The sequence below is a fragment of the Belonocnema kinseyi genome, chromosome 5 (assembly GCF_010883055.1).
Source record: "Belonocnema kinseyi isolate 2016_QV_RU_SX_M_011 chromosome 5, B_treatae_v1, whole genome shotgun sequence".
NCBI classification, from domain to species: domain Eukaryota; kingdom Metazoa; phylum Arthropoda; class Insecta; order Hymenoptera; family Cynipidae; genus Belonocnema; species Belonocnema kinseyi.
The window spans coordinates 134,626,948-134,648,949 of record NC_046661.1 but is presented as its reverse complement, the minus strand read 5'-3'; the positions used below and the strand labels follow the sequence as shown (position 1 = coordinate 134,648,949).

Here is a 22,002-nt window from a genome sequence, read left to right as displayed (position 1 = left end):
GTAGAGTTCAAGGCTCAGTTAGAAGAAGTTAGAACAAAAGATATACTTGATGGCGCAATTTCGACCTCGGATTCGGATTCAGCAATCGAAAATCATAAGAATTGACTAATCTAGTCCGTCCAAACTAACTTTATTTAAAGGAAGCTCTGGACTATCAATTAAAATTAATTTTTAACACTGAGCAAAATTCTTTAGAGATATATTTTTGGTAACACACGAGAGCAGTTTTCTAATATACGTAACTTGACCTATAAGATGAAATCCGATTGAGTTTCGATGAAGTGCAACTTAATTACAAAGAAAAATTGCTCAATCTACATTAACATTGATTAAACGCCCACTTGTTAACTCTAAACTAGAGAAAGTGATAGAAAATGAGTGGTGGTGAAGTAAAGAGAAATGAGGGAAGGGGAATTAGAGTAAGTAGGGGAAATGAGGGGTGGGCAAATAGAGAAGTGGGGATAAATTAGAGAAGAGGAAGTTTAGGGGAAGTAGGTGGAATGAGGAAATGGTGAGGAGATGAAGTGAAGGGAAATTAGGAAGCGGAATTAGCGGAAATGAATAGAAGTAAAATAGGCTAGCGATTGAAGTGAAGGGAAAGAATAATAGGGTAGAGCAGGTGAGTCGGAGAGGTAAAGTGTAAGCTGTGGAAGGAAAGTATTAGATGTGGAAGTGAAGAGATAGTAATGTAGATGAGGAATAAGTTGGTTTAGAGAGGGGGAGAGAAATGTAAAGTAAGGGGAGGTTAAGCAGAGAGCAGAGGGTAAAACAGGAGGAGTAGGGGAGGAGAAGGTTTCAATTTAATTAACGTCTTAATAAGTCACTAAAACCTTTTTTGGATGCTCGCGGCGCCTACTTTGATTAATTTTTAGATTGTAAAATTTAAATTTTTTGCCTAAATTCAAATCGTTCAAAAGTTTTTAATTATTTAAATAGTAAAGCCTTTTATTGATTCACAGTATTAAACATCGACTAGCGTAAAATTGAAATTTTGAGAATTGGACAATTTTAATTTAAAAACGAAGATTTTATATATTTCAGAAGATTTTAAAAGATTCCAAATCTCAAAAGATTTTAAAAGATTTCAAAGGATGATTCCAAAAGGCTTTCAAAAGGTTTCAAAAGATATTTGAAGCGTTTAAAAGGCTTCAAAAGATTTTTGAAGTTTTCAAAAGGTTTTAAATATGTGAAAAGATTTCACAAAGGCTTTTGAAAATGTCTGAAATTCCACAAAGATTAAAAAGTTTGCAAAGATTTTTAACGATTTTAAAAGGCTGCACAAAGTTTTCAAATATTAACAAAGATTTTAGAAGATTTCAAAAGATTTAAATTGTTTCAAAAATTTTATAAAGACGTGTACACTAGATTTTTAACAATTTCCAAATTTTTCAAAATATTTTTGAAGCATTCCAAAGATTTGAATTATTTTAAAAGATTTCTGAAAGATTTGAGAATTGTGCTAATATTTCACATATTTCAAAGATTTTATATAGTTTTAAAAGACCTCATAAAAGTTTTTCAACATTTCACAAAGACGTTAAAATATTTGAGAATATTTCACAAAGATGTTAAAAGATTTAAAAATATTTCAAAGATTTTAAACGGTTTTAAAAAATTTATGATTTCAAAAGATTTCACTAAGGTTTCAAGAGATTTTAGAAGATTTCACAAAGATTTTAGATTCAAAACTATTTCAAAGAGTTTAAGCAGTTCTAAAACACTTCTCAAAAGATTTCAAATATTGCGAAAGATTTCACAAATATTTCAAAAGATTTTAGAATATTTCACAAAAATTTCAAAGATTTTCAACGGTTATGAATGACTTCACAATTAATATAAATGTTTCAAAAGATTTAAAAAGATTTTAGATGATTCAAAAGATTTCAGGGATTTCGAAGATTTTTCAAAGATTCAAAGGATTTCATAAAAGTGTATATACCAAATTCCATAAGATTTCAAAAGGTTTTAAAATGTTTTTGAAAATTTCAAAACATTTCAAATAATACAAAAAATTTTTAATTGAATTAGCAACTGTTATGAATTGAGGAAAATTGCACTATTTGATTAAAACCTTATTTATTTTTTCGAAAATTTGAGTTTTGGTAAAAGATTAGTCTTCTTCGTTGAACATTGATCTTTTTATTTGTGAATTAACCTACTTGGTTAAAAATTCAGCTATTTTATTAAAAGTGCAATATTTTAACTAAAAATTTTAGAAATTTAAAGCTTTTTAGATTCAATTTAATACATTACCTTCAAGGATTTTATTTAAAAAAATGTATCCCCCCATTTTCGTGAAAAATCTCCTTATTTTCCCTATTTTTAGAGAATGTTGGCATTAATTTTTCTTTCTTGATTTAGGCAAGTCTCTGTAAAATACACAAGGATGATTCCAATCATAAGAAATTTTGCAAAAGTTTATCCCTGGCTTTTAAACTAACAGTAAATGGAAAACCACAAGTTTCTAAAGCGACCGTCAGACCTTTAAAAACGCAAGGAGAAATAAAACTACCATCTTCTATGGAAGTCTTCTTGAATTTGTTCCTGCAATTGAAAAAAGATACGTTCTTGTTCAAAGATCTCAATATTCAGAAGATCCTCATTACCGATTTTTTAACGAGTCCTTTAACTTTACTCTGGAGTTTACAAAAACTGAATTGCAAAATAAATTCCTCTATGGTCGTTCATGTGATCGGAGCCTCCAACTCTGATGTCTCTGCTCAAGAATATTGGAAAATTATTTTGTACTCGCTCGAACAACTGAAGGTCTTAAAAATCGTCTTCATTGGACCAGAGATTTTGGATTTGCCTCCTGATCAGGAAACTGGACTGGAATTTCAGGATTCTAAACTCGTTGGCAAAAGTTTAAAGGTGGAATGTCGCGCATTCATGTATCAGGAGTATTTTAAAAGTGAATTTTTCCTGAAACCGGATATCATCTTAGGATGTAATCTTCACATTCATGAAGAAGAATTTGGGATTTCCGAATTTAATTGGAAGGATACGATTCTGACATTAAAAAAAGTGAAGGCGCCTTTTATTCTAACTGCAGGATCAGATAAAAGAGCTCAGAAGGATCACAGAAGATTTTGTGAGTGCCTGGGAAAATCTGTGGATTATGTCTGTTGTGTACAAAATCCTTTCGCGGGATTAATTCCAATAAGGGATTTTGAAACAGAAAAACTGATGTATTCGAATAAGTACGCTATTATTTATAGCAATTTTTAAAAAATTAAACATTTTTTACTACTCTGTAAAAGATTGCGACACGAGTTTTAAAACAAATTTAACTAATAAGAAACTCGGTTAGGTTAAGAAAGACTTTTAAAACAAAATTGAATTATTATTAATCATAATTTTTCTAATTTTAAGTCTCCAAACTAAAATTAATATTACTTTTCATTTATAAGACTTATTTAATTATAATTTTAGTTCCGGGTACGTGGGTTAGCTTCGGGGGCGTGGGTTTGGTTTCAGTGGCATGGGTTGGAAGCAAAGAGGAGGTGATAGTCTTTAAGAATCCTACACTAGCAAGCCTTTTCATGTTTATCTAAGTCAACCCTAGGTAAACTTATGATTCAGTTATGTTACTTTAAAAACCGTACCAAAAATGAGAATATTACTGAGAATATAGCCTCTAGGTAAAGTTCTCTCACAACTTCCCACTGTTTTGATTGGCTACGATTAAACTGGAACCAGAAGTGATGAAAAGCGCGCAATTTTCAAACCAAATTTTACAATAAATTTAGAATTTTGAAGAATAAAACAAAGAAGATAACTTAAAATATAAGCATATAAATCTGTATGAAATATATTTAAAAAGAAATAATTATGGACAAAAACTATTCTATTTTGTGTTTAAAAGTTACTTTTTTAGTTGCAAATTGAGATATTTTTATGAAAATTAGTCTTTTTAGAAGAAAACTAATCTTGTTAGTTGAAAATTTAACTATTTTCTTAAAATTTATATTTTGGCTTCAAACATAATATATTCAATTCAAAATTTTCACGAATCGTCGGAAAAAATTCCTAGTTTTGTACACGATTGAAATCCGAAATATCAATTTTTTATCTTTCTTGTATTTTGCTAATATTAGTGTTTAACAAAAATGAATCTTTTTGGTTACAATATTTGGTTGAAAATTAATTTTCTTAGGTGAAAGATTTATCATTTTTATTAAAAATGTATTTCTTTAGTTCAAAATTCATTTATTCTGTTGAAAATTTGTCTTGTTTGTTTGGAAACCTTTTTTTCACTGAATGTCTAACTATTTAATGTTTGATATAAAATTTGCATTTAAATAATTAAACTATTTTGTTGAAAATACGTCTTTTTTGGTAAAATATTAATATTCTTGATTAAACATTTATTTCTTTCGTTGAGAACTCAACTATTTTCTAAAAAATTCATTTTTTTGGTAAAAATTATTTGTTGTTTGTTTCTTAAAAACTGAACTGTTTTGTTGACAATTCTTTGTTAGATGGTTGAAAGTAATTTCCATGACTTAAAAATAACATTTTTCCATTTTTGGTTGAAAGTGAATCCTTTTGATGCAAATTCTTGTTTACAAAGAACAAGAATTCAACGAAAAAATTTAAACCACAACGAACAAACAGAAAAAGTTCCTATTTTAATCTGAAAAATAAAATAGAAAATTATTTTGGGACAAAAATAAAAAAGAGGAAAGAAAAATAAGAATTCTTTTTAGTTAAATTTTCATCCATTTTGTTGAAAATTGGTCATTATTGGTTAAAAATTAATTTTTTTACTAAAGAAATTTACTATTTCACCTTTGGTTTAAAATATAACTTTGACCTAATTTCAGTTAAAAATTCGACTGCCTTGGTAGAATAATGTGCACATACATTTTGAAGCAAAACCATGTCCCACCGTAAATGTTAAGGAACACTTTAAAACGTAACAGTTTTCCCACATGTTATTTAATGTAGCAAATTTTTAAGAATATTATATTGAATAAATGCAAGAACAATAAGCAATTCAAATTTAGTCTTAAAACTAAAAAACATTTCGTTACCGGAGATTTTCCTTTACTTTACCGGAAATTTCTACCGTTATCAGTAATTTCAGGTAACGACCCAACACTATCATGGACAATTTCATGGAGAATAGATATAAGGAGACGAAATCTGTAATGCATGGACTTCACCAAAAACCGTCACTTTTCTTTTGCCAGAAGTACGCACACATGCGCATGTGTAAAATCACACTTACGTATAGTCCAGAACTTTCCGAGCGTGGCGTGCCAACCGCACTTTAAAAAATATGGCCGCCTCCATTGTTTTGTTTTGACAGGTCGCTTGAACAAATAAAGAATTAATAATCAGACAAGGTTTTGTAAAATGTTTGTGGAATAAAAAATCATTCGCTATGGAAGAGGTAGGTAATATGTTTATGAAAATATCAAATTACTTTTACCAACACTGCGTGCGACAGGTATTCGACGCGTTTGTAACAATAACATACAATTTTTCAACACTCTGAAAGTCTTGTACACTATACACTTGAAACCACACTTACTGGAAACTTTCGCTTTTATACAGTGATTTTTAATTGTAACATCCTTGCCTTTATTCACAAAATATTAATTGTTCAATCATTATTTATTTACATTTGACTCGCGTTCACATCGGCGGCCATATATTTTTTAAGCGCGGTTGGCGCGCCACGCTCGGGAAGTTTTGAATTATACGTACGTGTCATTTTGCACATTTGTGTGTGCGTACTTCTAGCAACAGAAAAGTGTTCATTTTTAGTTCCACTAGTTTTGTCTCCTTATGTCTATTCTCCATGGACAATTTACAGAATGACACCTTACCGAAAGTGCGCAGACGGCTCTGCGCGCATTGCCGCTGGTAAGGCGCCAAATGCTGTCAACATACTCGGTTCGTTTAAATAGAGCTTTGTAAATATAGATTTGTGCCTGCGCGCCAAAGCTATAAACCAAAAAGTTTAGTGTATACGGTAAAGAATTAGAAGAGGAAACTTGAAAATGCGATTTTAGTTTTAGTTTGTAGTTTTGACACGCGGGTACAAATCTATATTTAAAAAGCTCTATTTAAACGAACCGCGTATGTTGGTCGCATTCGGCGCCTCACCAGCGGCGATGCGCGCAGACCCGTCTGCGCACTTTCGGTAAAGTGTCTATGACTCGTTATATTACTTTGAGAACGGTAATGAGAATGAGAATATCACCGAGAAATATATTCTCTGAGAATTTATGAGAATTAAAAAATTTACTTTAATTGATAGACAATTGCATTTTTTGGTTAACTTGAAACGATTTTTTAATGTTGAATACACATTTTAAGTATATAATAAGCATCCGCTCCAGTATTTTAAATGGAACACCCTTTCCAAGAAAGTATTGCTATTATCTGTTCCAGAAGAATCGGAATGCTTATTATAGGTTATAAAATATGTGTTTAAAATCTTGTCTTTTTAAAGTGTGTACAGAGCGTGCATCGGCCTTTATGCCTGTGATTAAAAGAAAATCATTTAGTTAAAATTTAGAAAAAATAAAGAAATTTTTTATCGTAAAAGCTATGATTAAAATAACGTTTTACTAAATAAATACCAGGATGGAATATTTTATACTTTATTGATATAAAGCTGACTATCTAAAAAAGGATTAGTGCTTGGTACTTAATAATTTTATTATTTAATACTAGTATTTATTAATTAATGTGAGGCAATTGAATTTTGGGATTACAGTTTCAGCCCAACAATGTTAATTAAATAATAAGCTACTGTTTTGCATACTTTAAATTCCTGAATATTCCTTAGCTGCAAAATAATTTATATGCAATTGTTGACATAACGTGAACAATACAAATATTGTTAAAAATCATAAATTCCTAAATTTGCTTAAATTCTTATCAATTCTGTCATATTCTCGGTTATATAACCTGAACTTAAATTTTCGGGAATATAAGAACTCTAGTGACAAGGCTCTGTGAGGCTAAGTGAGCTTGGGTCTCAACTATACCTAGAGGATATCTATGATCGCACTGCATAAAAAAAGTGAAGAGAAGGAAAATGTAGCTTTTTGTAAGAATTAGTTGCAACTTAGACTACGACAATAATAAAGGAAATAAACACTTCTTCTTCGTACCAAAAGATCTGAATATTCCATTTTTAATCCTTTCAATTTAGAAATTTATAATTAAGAAAAAGAACAATTTTCTAACATTTAGCAAGGTTTGATTGTTTATTTTAAATAACCAATTATGAATACAATAAAATTTTATAGAATGAAATTTAAACTCTAAACGTTAGAATAGGTTTGTTGTATATTTTAAAATATTTTTTTCCCTAGTAAAATTAAAACAATATCAAAAAAATAATGTAAGGATGGAAGGAAAGTTTTTTAAATAAGTTTGAATTTTAATGATTAAAAAGTATAGTTTTTGAATTTTTGCGGAATAATCTAATTAGTTAGGCGGATTTCCTAAAGTACTTTATTCCGAATAACGCGGTTGTCCGGTTGGTGAGGGAATCTAATATGGCCGCTACCGATTGAATGTGTAAACAGTAAACATAACCTATCGTATGCTTTATTAATTTCAACGTGTTTCAAAAGTAAAAAGCAGGGCCTAAAGATTTTCAAAATGCCTAGCATGGAGAATAGACATAAGGAGACCAAACTCGTGGAACTGAAAATGAACACTTTTCTGTTGCTAGAAGTACGCACACACACATGTGCAAAATCATACTTACGTATAGTTCAAAACTTCCCGAGCGTGGCGTGCCAACCGCACTTGAAAAAGATATGGCCGCCGATGTAAATGCGAGTCAAAGTTAAATAAATAATGATTGACAATTAATAGTTTGTGAATAAAGGCAAGGATGTTAAAATTAAAAATCGCTGTATAAAAAGTAATTTGATATTTTCATAAACATATTACCTACTTCTTCCATGGTGAATAATTTTTTATTCCACAAACTTTATTTATTTGTTTATTATTTATTTGTTCAAGCAACCTGTCAAAACAAAGCAATGGAAGCTGCCATTTTTTTTTAAAGTGCGGTTGGCACGCCACGCTCGGAATGTTTTGAACTATACGTAAGAGTGATTTTACACATGTGTGTGTGCGTACTTCTGACAAAAGAAAAGTGACCGTTTTTGGTGAAGTCCATGCATTACATGTGACTCGAGTCGACCGACGCCCTCGTACCGATCACAGTCGTCTAGAATAGGAATTTACTGTTCATAATCGCCCACAGGTCGTATTTTTAAACCGATTTCAAAGCTTTTTTTAGAAATGTTAAGCATTAAATTTTTAAGAGAATTTTCGTTTGGGATTTTTAATTTTTTGTCACTGAGCAACAATATATAAACAAATAAAGTGACAAAATTGGCCATTTCAGCTTTGTAAATGGTAGTGACATATTGAAAATAATACTTTATTCGTATTCTATAGATCATTGTAAAGAGAAATGCTGACATTCAATAATTCCAGCTGATGGTAAGTCTTTTTCTGTATTTTTTCTTGAGATAACAATTTACAAAGCTGAAATGACCAATTTTTTTACTTTATATGTTTATATATTGTTGCTCAGTGACAAAAAATTAAAAATCCCAAACCAAAATTCTCTTAAAAATTTAATGCTGAACATTTCTAAAAGAAAACTTTGAAATCGGTTAAAAAATACGACCTATGGTTTATAAAAAATCGCTTACATCTCTTAAACAAAAAGAACGATTTAGCTCAAATTTGGCCAAGTTTTTTCTTGAACATCAAGGAACAAATTTTCTATCCCAAGTTGTCTGTTCGTGAAACTTCTCTGCAGACTTTTGTTAAAGTCTGAGGACAAGATTCCTGACAGCAATGATTTGCAATAATTTTTATGTTGCAAATATCAAAAAGAAATCTACTTTTAAAACATAATTGGCATTAGAAGGTTTTTGAATGCGTAAAATGATCCCAATTTAAATTCAATATTTAAACAACTTTTCATTTCAATTGAAATTGTTGATTTTTTTGTATAAATAACAGTCAACTAATTATTCATTTAGGAAAAATTCGAGTAAGTTTAAGAGATATTCAGAAGGTTTGAACATTGAAGCATAATTTTAAATGACTTTTAATTTAAAAAAATTAATTTGAACAAAGTATTGCGAAAGATTTCAAGGCATGTACAATTGTCAAAAAATAATTTGGGACATTTTAGGTGATTTTTTATACAAATTTTCCAGGATTGAATAAAAGTGCTAGAAAAAATAAGAATAATTGGAAGTAATACTTCGAACTTTTAACAGAATTTCCAAAATAATTTGAAAGTTAAGAGCATTTCAAAAAAATGTTAACAAAACTCCTATTTTTTAACATTTTCTGCGTGGCTACATTTTAGGGAAGTCAGGGAAACGCCAGGGGGAAAAGTTTGCCAGGGAAGTCAGGGAAATGAAGTAGCTGTCAGGGAAAATAGAGATTGATATGTTTTAATATTATTTTGGAAGCACTTTCCACTGTCAATAAAAATATTTTTTAGATGTACATGCTTTAGAAATAAAATTCGATTCTTAGTTTTTTATTTGCAATTATTTATTTATTATCAGCTTGGCACATTACTGAAACCTTATTTGCTTTTTTAATGATTTCCTGTCAGGGAAATTCGTCTAAATGTCAGGAAAAATGTCAGTAAATAACAGTTAAAAACTGTAATCTTTTAATTTTTATTGTTACTCACTAAAGATTGCTTTGAAAGATATAATTTTGAAAATCCATAAATTTGTTGGTTTATTCTTCAATTGTATTCTTGAAAGAGCATTAGTTTTTTTGGGTTAAAAATTTAGCTTTGTGGTTAAAATGTAACTGTTTTGTCGAAAATTCAATAATTTTGTTAAGAAGTCATCCTGTTCGTTGAAAATTTAACGGTTTTGGTTTAACAAAAATTTTTTAAGGAAATTTGGTGACAAACTTAAACTTGAAAAAGTTAAATTCTGTAACAAAATTGCACAAGACGGCTTCCAATTAGATATGTTTTAGAAAACATCTGTTTTTAAAAAACATGTATGTATCTAATAAAATCAATTTGGTATGGGTTAAAAATTCTACTATTTTATTAGACATTTCAACTATGTAGTTGAAAATGCAATGCTTTCTAAAAATTTGTATTTTTTACTTGAAAGTACAATAATTTAGTAGAATTCTGTACACTCCTTTAAACAATACATTCTTTTTCTTAAGAATGTATCTAACTTAGCAGAAATTTCTACTACTTTTAGTTAAAAATGCAATTGTTTTGTTGCAATTTCATCTTTTTGAATGAATTGAACTGTTTCTGATCTAAAATAAAATATATTTCGTATTTAAACATTTCACTGCTTTGTTAAAAGTTGAACTGCTTTGTTAAAACTTTTTGTTGAAAAGTCTATTTTTTCATAAACTGAAGATTTGTCATAAAACCTTAAAATTATTCTTTTCATAGTAAATTTACCTATTTGGTTGAAAATTAAATTTTTTATTAAAAATTCCAATTTTTGGGTAAAAAAATCGACACTCATGAAAAAACTATAAAATTCTTTTTTGCTTAAAAAATTCCACAATTTAATTTAATATTCGTTTTATTGGTTTATTATTTTCCTGTTTGAAAATTCATCTTTTGTTACAAAAATACAAATACTAAGTTAAATATTCATCTATTTTGTAGAAAATTCAATAGTTTTACGTCAACAGTTAGAAATTTAAAACCTTTCAAATTGAATTTAACATACTGTAAAGCTTTGGAATTTTTCTAAAACTCATGAAAATTTCAGTGTTCTAGTAGAACATTTCATTGAACCACATCCCTATTTTTTGTGATCGTAAAGTAATTTTATAAAAGAATAAAACAATAATTTTTTTATCGAGTTTATTATTTAGTCTAATATAAAAAATACAAAATCATATCAAAATATATTTATTGTACTAAATAATTTTGTTCCAAGTTAGGATAAACTTTTTCATCTTAAATCATTCCAATTTTAGGGTCACTAGATAAGCATTTTAAAATTACTAGAAAAATAGAAATGGTCTATTAAAAAAATAAAGTTTCGTCCTATTTGATTGGTATTATTGTTTGACTCTCAGCGTGCAGACATCTTGTTAGCTGACGACACATTGTGAAATACCTAATTATGTGTTTTAGGTTAAGTGGAGGAAATTCAAAATGTCTGCATGCTGAGTACCAAACATTAATATCAATTGTATAGCAAAAAGCTTCATTTTTTAAATAACTTGGAAAAAAATTATTTCTCACGATAAGTGTATTTGGATATTATTATTTGTTTTTCAAAAGATTTCAACAACATGATAAAATCTGTCATTTTTCTGAAGTTATTAAAAAGATTAAAATTTTATTACATTAGATTGGTATTATTACTTTGGCCCTCAGCGTGCAGACATTTTACTAACTGACGTCAAAACTTAAAATAAGTAATGCATGGTAATGCAGAAAAATGACATGGAGTTCGCAGCCGTATAACTGCGTAATACATTTTGTTGCTTTATACAGAAAAGATTAAAAGCACTCATCGCTTCGGTTAAAATCAGACAAAGTAATGTACACGGACAGTGATTAATTGGTCGTCTATTATCTAAAAAAGGTATTGCATACAGTATATATTTTATAACATTTTTTTTATTCGTAAATATTGTTTATAGTAAGTGTTCATATTATATATTGGCTTGAAACCATAAAATGGCTTACGTATATATGTATTGAAACAAATATTGTATTTACCATAAAGAAGTATTTTTAAACTAAGAAAAAATGTATGTGAACAATTTAAAACAGAATTTCATTTTTTAAGGTATTTTTAATAAAGTAAAAAAATATTTTGTGTTTATAGACTAACATATTCTTAATTTTCTTTTTTCGTTTGATTTTATTAGGTAAATATATTAAATTTATCAGTTTAAAAAAATATTAAACTCAAATCTAATGATCTCTAAAATTAAAAAACCGTGTTAAAAGTATTATTTTTTTGTTCCATCTACAGCTTACAATCCAAGTTTAATATAACGTCAATTACTAGTGAATAAAATTTAAGATAAAAAATTATTTTATTTTTTCATACGGATGGTGGTTGTCAAAAAGTGATGAAATTTTTAGTATGGATAAAAAATAAAAATACTTCCGACCGAATCCTTTTTAAATCTGAGAAAGTGTGTGTCACGTCTTCTTTTGAGTTAAGAACAAAAGAATCTATAAAGTTACGTTTATTTGAATTTTGTTAAAAAAAAACAAAGTTGAATTTATATTCGATACTTTCTTTATATTTTATCCAGTACTTTTTTTTTAATTCATCCTTCTACATAAAAAGAAGACATTTTGTAAGTTTTATGCTAATCAAATATTTTTTATGGCTACGAAAAATTTTTTTTTCGAAAAATTGAATTTTTCTAGCGAAAAATGGGTAAGATTTATTTTAGTAGAACTTTTGGAAATAAGAAAAAGTGTTTTCCAACAAAAATCTCACGGCCGCAAAAATTGATTGGCCCGCATAAAACTCTTGGGATATCTTCTTTAAATATTCACGAAGTTTTTAAAAATATTGGATGCAAGAAAAAAGGCGATTTTTATAAAATAAACGTTTAATTTTCAAAATTCAGCCAAGAAGATAAGTCGAGTACAATTAAAACTCCTCTTTAATTTTATTTTTTCAAGTACTTAATTTGTGTTTAAAAAATACAGATTCTTTGTATTTTATGCTGGAAAAATTATTTTTGTAGTCACGAGAATTTTTTAATTATTCTCGAGATTAATGCAAAACAAGTAAAGGCTGAAAAATATCCTAAAATATCCTAATATCTTAAAAAGGCCTAATTCTAAAAGCTTCAATATTAAGCGTAATCTCAAAATGTAACATTCAAAATTGTAGCATATTAAAACAGAAAAATAAAAAATTTTCAAAAAATGCCATACATCAAATCTAGATAATAAGCGGAAATTTGCTGAAGAAAAAGTTTTTCAATTACTTCAAATGTCCTTAATAATAATGACAATTATAGTCAATATCACTAACCTCTTATTAAATGAAATTATCTAATTTTCAATAAATTCAACATAAAACTCTTGCGTTTAGAAAGTTCAATTTACGAAATTTTGAAGTATGAAGTCAGTTTACAATACGTAATTGTAAACCCGTTTAATTTTAAAATTTATCATATTTCAGTTTTACTTCCTGACAGTTTATTTTCAAATGTAAAAGTTTAAAGTACAATTTCGAATGCTACAACAATAAAAGTGTAATTGAATAATAATTCACTGTAGAAGATTAAGAATACAAAATTCTACATATTTTCAAAATTAAACGATTTTTAAAATAAAATCATTAAAATTGATTTTTATTTTTTATTTTTAACTTAGGTTTTAGTTTCTAAAAAGTGTAAGTCATAATTTCACATATAAAAATCGAATAATAATAATAAATAAATAATAAAAAATAAAAATCGTTTTAATTTTACATTTTTAGCTCATAAAGTGCAGTTTTAAACGATGATCATGTAATTTTTATGGTTTTTTTAAAGAATATTTAAGTTTTGAAAGTTTATAATTGAAGTCGTATGTGAAAAAGGGGACTAACCACTAAAGCTCGATTTTCAGAAAAATCAATAAAAATTAAATTGGCTTCTTCTGCAGTTAGATTTAAGAAAAACAAAAAAAATCCGAAAATCGTACTATTTTAAGTGCTTTAAATTTTGTGTTATTTTTCAATGATTTTTTAAGACATTGGAAACCGAGAAATATAAGTGAAACTCCATATAAAATAATCTGATGCAGTTCAAAATAAGTTTGATTCAAACTTTTCTTAATGTTAATATCTTTAATTGTTTAGTTTTTGAATTATTTTAGACAAAAAAGTTTTTTATTTCAAATATTGTTTCATTCTGCAACAAATAATGTTTAAAACATTAATTAAGAAATCTTATTTCAATTTTGGAAGATTTAAACTGATAATTAAATTTTCTTAAAATGCCTGAGAAAATTTAACATTATGTTTTAACTTGAAAAGTTGTTTTTAATTAAGAGAGTATCTAAACAGATTAAAAAAAAACAATTTTTCAAGGGTAAAGAATTATTTAACAACTATTATTGTGGTAAAATTCAAGTAAGTTTAAAGAGATATTTCAAAGTATTGAAAATATTGAAAAATAATTTAAAACTTGAAAAGATTTCAAAAAGTTTTTGAAAAATGTAGATTTTTGAAGTTTTCAGACAAAAAATTTTCAAGATTTGATGCCTTTTGAAAGGTTTCAAGGAAGAAAACATTTGTATTGAGATTTCCAGGAAAATTGAAAATGATTTTTTATTTTGGAAAATCAATATAAAGAGAATTTTTTAAAAGATTTGAAAAGATTTCTAGTATTCTGTAAAAGCAATCTGCAAAATTTTAAGAAATTTTTATTTTGCAGGATTTTTTTTTAATTTTAAGAAAAATTTAAATCTTAAAGATGTTTAGAATTTTTGTAAAAATTAAAAAAAAATTATTTAAAATAGAAGAAGATTTCAACAAATTTTAAAGATAGCAAAGAATTTGCTTAAGACTCCTAAGAAAATTGAAAGTAATGTTCTATTCTGAAAAATTAAGTTGAAGAGAACAATTAAAAAGTTTTCAATATATTTCCGAAATTGTCGGAAAAGAATTTTCTGTGAAAGGTACCTAACTAATTTTTATTCTAATATCCCTTTTCCAAATTGCATATTTTTTTATACCTTATAAGGAAATAAATCATAGTTTCCTGCAGTCTTCATAACTGAATAATTTGCCTTTATCACTTTTCAATTTAAGACACAGGATTTAAAAATTATATAGGAAAATTAAAATACAGTCGCATTTGGATTTAGTGATACTGGATTTAGTGTTTCCGAGAATTGACGCCGAGCAGCGGGGATAGTTGCGAGGAGTTGCGGTAGCATATACGATTAGACTGATATTTTTCTTCACTGAATGGTTTTCTGATTTATTGTATTTTTTAATTTTATAAAGTTACAATCCTTTAACGCGGTTCAACTTATTTTAAGATTTTTACTTAGACTTATCTAGTTTTTATCGCAAGTTTTATTTTAAACTTTATTGGGCAATTAATATAATATCACAAACTTTCAATGCATTATTGAATTAATTATCGCAATAGTATCACCCAAGCGTGAAATATTATCAATTTAATTTCTCTCTCTCGCGCTCTCTCTCTCTCTGTCCCTCGCCATTCTGTCGAGGGCACTCACGTATCCGGTAAGGATGGAGTTCGATTTAGTTTACCACTGAGCGCTTTGCGTAGTAAGTTTTCACTAGCTTTCCCAGTTTTTACCTCCGCCCATTCTTGGATCCCATGCAGTATTTTTATTATCTATTACCCCATCTACTCCTTCGCAACTCCAAATGCACTAAGATTCTCCTCCTTAGTCCCACATAGGCTGGAAGAAAAATCTTCAAACACTTTATTTCCCGCTTTTTCCACATTTCCGCACCTAAGTCTTGCCCACTGTTTTTTAATTCCTCCACTTCTTGTCTCGTCTTCCCAGTAATCTTTTTTTCCTTGTAAGGTTTTTCAAATTTTTATACTCTGAATTTTTTATCCCTCTATTTTTCCCCAATCTTCATGAAATTTTTGTGCTAGACTCTTCTAGATTACCATACGGAGAAAAATCGAAGGTCTGTTTGTCCATATAAATGTGCAGACAGATCATATTGCAGGGTCGACTATAGGACAGCTCTTGAATAAGGCTAAAGCGACTATCTCTATAAGGTAAAAACAAGAGGTCCAAATCGACAATCCCAGAAAGTCGACTCGATTTCCTCAGACCGTCGTCTCGGTCATCTCAAGCTGGCTGACCCGATCATTGTGAAGGGTCGGTTGGAAATCTCGGATGGTCGATTTGATTTTAACATAGATTCGACTGGGTCGTATTTAATGGTCGATTCTATTATCTTAGATATTTCACTTAGTCATTTCGAATGGGCGATTTGATTATTTTTAAGGGTCGACTTGATTATTTCAAAGTGTCAATATAGATATGTAAACAAGGAAAATTCGGTTATCGCAAAGGATCGATTCGAAAATCTAAGATGGTGAAAAGGATTATTGATGATAGTCAAACATATATTTTTGAATTATTTTTAAACAAACTTTTTATTCTCTATATCTGAACTGGCATGAGGTTCTACTATGTAAATAGGGGGAAGTCCTCTATCAATTGACTTAGAGTAGGCATTCCGATAATAATCATTAATCAAAACATTATTATTGCGTATAAAAATCGTTAAAAATGTAATTAATAAAAAATAATTATTTTTGAATTTAATTTTAACGCTTTTTCTACGAATGAGTAGTATTTTCACTGATGATTGGTATAGATTGAAATCTATTCATACATTGCTAAAAGTCATCGTACTTTTCAATTAGTACAAATTCATACGAATTCAGATACAGAGTATAAAATATTAAAGTTAAATACTGCAACTACAATGATTAAAATTAAAAAAGTCTCTTGCCAGCTGCTTTCCTGCTTTTTGAGCCGCCCCATAAATATTCCCTAGAACAATGTAAACAATAAATTAGAATAAAAACCAGTGAATCATTTTTTTATTTAAATAAAATGAAAGTTTTTAAGGTAGAAAGTCAAATGTTTTGGAAAAAAGTGGATTTTTAAGAAAAAAAAGATCAATCTTCAACAAAAAAGATTATTTAAAAAAAAAAAGATCAATTCAACACAAGATTCTCAACCAAAAAGTGAAATTATCAACAAAGAAGCAGAATTTTCTACCCCAAAAGATAAATTTTCTACAAAATAGTTGAACTTTAAACCAAAAAGTTCAACTTTTAACAAACTTGATTCACAGACTGAAAAAAATGTCATTTCTGCAGCGCTTTCAGAGGTAAATTTTACATGTTACAACTCTATTTAATCTTGTTTTGTTTCAATGCCAAAAAATTTAACTGTATCTACTTGAAAAAAACCCGCAACATAAAGTACTTCTGTTTTTTCATTTTTAGGTTTTCTTTTTACCCAAAAAGAATAGTTTTTATCAAAATGCATGAAATTTCTACGTAACAGTACAATTTTTACCTCATACAGTATACGTAACACATTTTCAACTGAAAATGGTACATATAGTTGAATTTTCAGACAAAAAATCTATTCAAAAAATTATATGAAAAAAAAAACAAACAATTTTCAACCAAAAAGATGCATTTTCGACGAAGAGTTTCAAATATTCAATTAAAAAATAGAAATTTTTAACTTATTGAATATACAGGATACAGTTGGAACCAAACATAGAATATTTAAATTTTTTGATTAAAAAAAAAATAATTATAACAATAAAAATAGATTTGCAACAAAGCTTTTAAATATTTAGCAAACAAACAAAAAATTATCTGGCCAGGAGATTGATGTTCTATAAAAAAAGACGAATTTTGGACAAAATAAATAAATTTTTAGAAATTTATTTAATTTTAAAGCCAAAAAGACAAATTATCTTCAAAAAGATTTCATTTCTAACACAGAAAATATGATTGCTCAACTAAAAACTTCACTTTCAAAACCATAAAGATTAATTTTCTACAAAACAGTAAAATTTCCACATTAAAGATTAATTAAAAATGAAACGCATCAATAAAAAATTTGAACACTAAAGTAAAAAATATCCATTTTTTATCAAAAATTGAAATGGTATAATTGTCAGTTTAAAAGATTAATTTTCAACCAAACATGAAACGAATTTTAATCAAAATAGTTACATTTTCAACCAAGGAGATGAAGCTTCAAGAAAAAAAGAAGAATTTTTAACAAGATTCTCAATCAAAAAGAACCATCAAGAAACAAGGACCATTTCCTACCCAGAATACATTAACGTTTAACGAAATAGTTAACTTTTAAGTTTATAACATCAATTTTGCACCTAAAAAGAAAAGTTTTTCCAACAAATTACATACACTTTTGCCCACATAGTATAACTAATAAATTAAAAAATAAATTTTTAGATCAAAATGAAACTCTTAAAGTTTTATTTTTAAAAACTAATTTCTCATTTAAAAGCATTATTTTTAATAAAAAAACGTATCTTCTACAAAAAGTTGAATATTCTGTTGTACAGTTGTTTTGCGAAACAAATTTTTGAATTTTGTAACAAATATGGAATAGGTACAGTTTTATTTGGGAAATATAATTTTTTATTTAAAAAAATATATGTTTAATAAAAAAAAACTAGTCTTTTACAAAAAAGTTGAACTTTCTACAACATAGTTGACTTTCCAATCAAATTGTCAAAATAGTTATATTTACATTATTTTTTTGCCCCAAAAAAGGAAAGTTTTAATAAAGGTGTTCAATTTCCTACAAAACAGTTGAATTTTCATGACAAATTTTCTATACAAAATAGTGGCATTTTTAACCCGATAATAGGAAGTTTCAACAAAAAGTGAGTTTTAAAAAAAATAGTTAAATTTTAACATAAAACGTTTAGTTTTTGACTTGAAAAATAAAATTTCAAGAAAATACATACATTTTTAACCAAATAGTTGAATGTTCAATGGAGAAGATTACTTTTCTACCAAAAAAAGGTAATAAAACAGGTATGAAAAATAATGATTGAATAATGATTAATTTCCTATAAATATATTAATTGTGTTTTCACTGCAGTTCCAGCTATCCATTCTCTGCATATAAGAGTACGAGAACGACCCTCCCCCGCCATGTGTCCTTTAATGAATTTCATGAGTAAATGTCAGAACTGAAAAATAAAGATTTAGTTTTAAATTAATAAATACAATTCGAGTTGATCCTAAACCGATTAATTCTAGAACTAACAGTGATTACTGAATTAATTATAATCTACTTCAAACCAACATTAACCTCAAAAGATTAGAATTAAATGTCTTAAATCTCACATAACATACGGAAAATATTAACATCACAATTACGTATTTAAAAGTGGTACTTACAGAATAAGATATTTCCCATTAATCCTCAATAAATGCACTCACTTTACACGAAAATCTTGGGTAAAAACATTTTTTTTAACAGAAAGCACCAAGTGTTCTAAGAATTTTATATGCTAGCAAACTAGCGAAAACCTTTAAATTTTCACGCGCATGATTGACGCGCAAAAATCAAGTAATTGACCATACGCAATGGCTTATCTGCTCCTTCGTCCATCGTCGGAATGAGTGAAAACAATATGTGTGTATTCACCATGCCGAAAAGGATACCTTAGTTATCCCTAATGGTGAGCCTGATGTTCTTATAAAAGTCAGACTGGCGATAAAATAAGAGTCTTTTTAACCATGTCGACAAAAATTTGGAAGGAACGTTCGACCATTTAGAAAAACTTTTTGGCTCTCTAAGTTTTGATCATATAACTTTGACCATCCATTTTTCTCCGTGTACTAGACCAGACTCCACTCCTCTTAGTAAATTGCTTTCTACCTCCTCTTTCTTCCCCCTTGCCAGAACCGCCTCATTGTTTCTACAATCTTCGACCTTGATAGTTTTACGCCAACTCGTCGGATTGCCTTTGAAAACCCCCTCAGTTTCTCTTTCAAATAAATCTTATGCTATCTAGCCTCACTTATTTCACAAATTCCCATGAGGTACCTAATCGCTCATTCGCTAGTCGTGCTCTCTACGCAATCTGTACATCAGGTACAGTATCGTACCTAGTTTGTTAATTTTTGCCCTTCTCATTATTTCGCATTCGAGGCCATCTAAGTTTTTTCTCTTAACTTCTGGACATGTTTAATGTAAGTTCCTCCAGTGGAAAACCAAAATCCTAAGTATTTGTACTTGTCCACTGCCTCTAGTTCTTTTCCACCAACTTTTCAGCTTTCCCTTGTTTTTTCTCCCTTTCTTACTAAAAACCATAATTTTAGTTTTATCCACGTTTCTCTACAGTTTATTTCTTTCCGCATAACTTTCTGAGCGTCTTACCTAACCCCTTTGCCCAATCTGCCAGTAACGTTACGTTGTCCACAAATTTCTTTCAAAATATTTTGATCTCACCCTATTACCGTTCCCCTATATTCCGGTTTTTCCAAGTCTCGTCCTGGGACGGTCTGGGCCACCGGACAACCGGGGAAATTCCGGTTGGGCCCTTCAGAAAACATACACAGAAAAAAAACCACCTAATTTAAGTCGAAAATTAGGCTTATTTTAAGCTAGTGGAATTTCTCACGCCTTACCGATACTCATCAGCTGTTCCTATATAATAGTTATTCGTTTTAGAAAATTTACAAGTTGGGTTCAAACTTGTAAGAAAATACAGGAAAAATGGTAAAAATGGTATATTGGGGGCAGATGCGGTCCAAAATCTTCAGGCAATTGCGTTCCGTATTGTATTGAAAGGGCGCTCACGCTGCCAAGTAAAAAGTTTTGTAATAATGTAATTCTTTTGATGGGTTTAATAATCCAAATATTGGTTGACAATTGGAACTGATTTTGCTGTAGCACTTTTTTAAATCTTGAAACGAAAACTCCACGAATTACTGAAACATAGTATCATAGCGGACAGTGACCAACGCGACATGGAGTATTGGAGTAGGATGCGACTCGAATAAATGACCACGAGTTGTACAGTAGCGCAAGCGTTCTGTAACGTCATGCAAGGTAGTACGAACCTGAAATTCAGGAAACGTATATTCCTTTATTTTAGGTAACGAAAGCCTCATAGGTTATTTCAGTTTGCTCTTAACTTACTTTGAGAACTGAATATTGAAATTTAGGAGGATACTTTACTTTATTCCAGTAGAAAAATGCTGATTTTTTATTTAAGATAAGCTAGTGCTTTATTCAAGATAGTTTGCATACTTAAATTCAGGTACTTCCTTAATTCAAGTCAAATCTGAAATTAATTCGAATATAACTTCAAGAGTTTATTTTTACTGCATAGTCTAATATTACTTAATCATGCAACAAAATATGCAATTTTTGGGCCCTTTGACCTCCAGGCCGCTCCTGGCCTCGTCCATGTCTCGTATAAATATACTAAATAACGTTGGACTGAGCGGACAACCTCGACTTACTTCCTGGAAATAAGGAAACATTTCCTAATCCCCTCTTTCATAAGAACTTCATTTAACGTCCTTCCGTTTATTTTCCCTATCATGTTCTGCATCCTGCCTCTAATCCCTACCCTCTTCAATTTCTCTACTAAGAACTTTCTGTCAACTGTGTTGATTGCCTTCTCTAAATCCACAAAAGCCACGTAAAGTTTACTCCGTTCATTCGTCAATTTATTACTCGGAATATTTCATCCAGTACACCAGGGCTCACCAAAAGGCAGCCATTGGCTGCATTGGCTGCCAGTGGCAGTCAAAAGACTAGGTCAAACTGGCCCTAACAAATCTTGTCGTTCGACTGGTTTCTAGCCCTTCACGGTCATTATACCTCCCGCCGCGCCGGACTTGAAACACATTATCCTTTCCAAAAATGAAATACAATTAGAAAAAAATATATCAGCGTTTGATTTAATAATATAAAAATAAATATAAACGTTTTATTGAATAATATTTATATATTTCACACAATTAATATAATGTATAATGATAAAATGTTTAGATGATATTCTTCGAATTTCTTTAATAAATATTTATTGAAATAAGCTATAGCTATAATATGACTATGTTATCTGTTAATAGTTAATGATTAATAGGTAATTTCAAAATTAATATAATGCTTGAAAGGTGGAAGAATTCAGCAATTACTATATTTTATTGCAAGTTTTATAATAATTACCGAAAATAAAAATATTTTTATATAAAAATATGGCATATTTCATTATTTCTTGAATGAAATAATAAGGACAAGAAAAATTTAAATGGATAATTGTCAAATTCTACAACTCAAATTCTGGTTTACTTGAACTATAACAATTCAACTCAAATAGAAGGTAAGCATATTAAAATTAAAATAAATTTTTGTAATTAAAATATGAAGTATAGATTTCAGTGAAAAGTATTTTTTATTCTAAAGCAGATTTCTTTCTCTATACATATTTA

At 28.7% G+C, this 22,002-nt stretch overlaps 1 protein-coding gene across 1 annotated transcript in view; it reads left to right on the top strand.

The window, feature by feature from the left end:
- The first annotated feature begins 11,509 nt into the window (after positions 1–11,509).
- Positions 11,510–22,002, top strand: part of LOC117173902 — a 63,973-nt gene continuing 53,480 nt past the window's right edge. The window contains exon 1 of the mRNA XM_033362547.1: positions 11,510–11,606. The gene's annotated coding sequence lies outside the window, so the exon portion shown is untranslated. The remainder of the gene's footprint in view (positions 11,607–22,002) is intronic.